This window comes from Nansenia antarctica, assembly GCF_963989245.1.
Source record: "Nansenia antarctica genome assembly, chromosome: 9".
Taxonomy (NCBI): Eukaryota; Metazoa; Chordata; class Actinopteri; order Argentiniformes; family Microstomatidae; genus Nansenia; species Nansenia antarctica.
This window is the reverse complement of record NC_137679.1, coordinates 43,442,118-43,443,974: the sequence shown is the minus strand read 5'-3', so window position 1 is coordinate 43,443,974 and position 1,857 is coordinate 43,442,118. Positions and strand designations below refer to the sequence as shown.

At 43.1% G+C, this 1,857-nt stretch overlaps 1 protein-coding gene across 1 annotated transcript in view; it reads left to right on the top strand.

The window, feature by feature from the left end:
- Nucleotides 1-1,735: 1,735 nt before the first annotated feature.
- The window catches only part of e2f8 (E2F transcription factor 8), a gene marked incomplete at its 3' end in the record, with an annotated part of 9,967 nt that continues 9,845 nt past the window's right edge, over nt 1,736-1,857 (top strand). The window contains 1 exon segment of the mRNA XM_080539806.1: nt 1,736-1,755.

The window sequence follows — 1,857 nt, the reverse complement described above, 5'->3', positions numbered from 1 at the left end:
TGATTTAGTCCAGGACTAGGCTTAAGCCTTGTCTGTGAAACCGGCCCATAGTCATTTAAAGGCAATATTAAAAAGATGGGTTTTTAGTCTTAATAAGACAATAGTTAATTTTTTTTTTTTTTGGCGTAGATTTCAATATGTTTAGAGTTTGGGGCTGTTTGATATGACACCCACCTAGGAGGGGGGTGACACCCACGGGGGGGAGGGGGGGTGACACCACAGGCAAGGCTCCGCCTGTGCGTAGTTTCCCCAGGCTGCGGGGGTTGGCTCTGTGGACGGGGGGTTGGCTCTGTGGACGGGGGGAGGTGCACAGCCTGGGCGGGGGTTAGACTTGGTTAGGCGGGACAAACCAAATGGTCAGCAAATAAACTTTTAACTCACTCAGGCACGAATGCAAAGGAACAAGCCATTCTCCATTTCCCTTTTAACTGTAGTCTGAGATCAGAATCCAACAGGCCTAGCTTTAGAGATCTTGTTCTAGAGAGGTCCTGCATGGAGACTTTGAGGATATTTCCAGCTGCTCTAGTGAGAGAGGAGCGGGGAGTTTGAGCGGCACCTGGGAATTAACTTGAGCTGTTGGGTGAGTAAACCAAGTAAACTAAGTCAAATAAGCTGGTTTTAATGTTTTAATGTATTCAGTGTTCATCCTGGTTGAACAGTGATAGTGATCACTAAATAGGAAGGTCTTAGCCGCTGGACTGAACCCATGCCTACTGTACTAGTGACCATGACAGTCAGTACAGTATGTCTGGATAGTCATATATAGTATAGATGTATATAATAGTATGTATATGTATATGTATATATATATAGTACAACTATGACAGTATGTAACTCTCTGTCTACTAAAGCTTGTGCTTAATGTGTTGTGTGGTTGTTGTGGATTATTCCACAGGCCACAGGGCTAAGTAGTGTTTGTTAATGCTATTTAACACAGCGAGCTAATTAACTTGACATTTAGAGGTCGTGGCGAAACATGAACCTGCGGAGACACATTCTAACAAGTCATCCCGTATTTATGTTTATAATACAACAACGTTTTTATTTCAGATGGAGGATTCGTGTGTAGCATCAGTGAAGCGTGTGTTACATTTCTGTAGTCCGCCCGAGTTACACAGGCTGCGTTCGTAAATTCGCGCCGGAATACAGATAAGCACTCGTGGAATGCCTCTTGTCCAATCAAATCACTTGACTTTGAAACTAGTGTGTGCTCCGGCGCTCTCAGAACGAGTTTTCGAACGCAGTCGTCATTGGAATGTATCTGCGGAGTTCCGCGCCAAGATTTCAAAAAACATTTACCTACGCGCGGGACGCGACACGACTTCCTGGAGGTCATCTCCTGCTTCACACCGATTGGCTACTGGTCGTCAATAGGCGTGTCGTTGTGATTGGCTACTGGTTAAGTAGGCGTGTCGCTGTGCAATGTACAACGTGACACGACTTCCCCTGCTTCATGCCGATTGGCTACTGGTCGTAAATAGGCGTGTTGTTGTGCAACGTACAACGTGATCATTCGATGGAATTCATGTCAGTTAGCGCCAAGCGTCGACTTTGATATGTTGATGAGAGATTTGATTTCTTTTGATTTTTGATTTTGAATAATACATATATTGTAACGGACTGAGTTCAATTGATAGGATTGATTCATTTAATACATATATACGTATGTACATGTAATTCAGGACCTTGAACTGTTTATAGACCGCGTTTCACTATGTTGTTGTCACCCAGCAAATATAATGCAGTTAAGAAAAGGTAATTAATAGAAATCTTAATGGCAAATATTATTTTGTAAATCCTGGAATGAATGAGTGACTACAACAAGGTTAGCCTACAATGGTTAGCCTGCTAACTGTG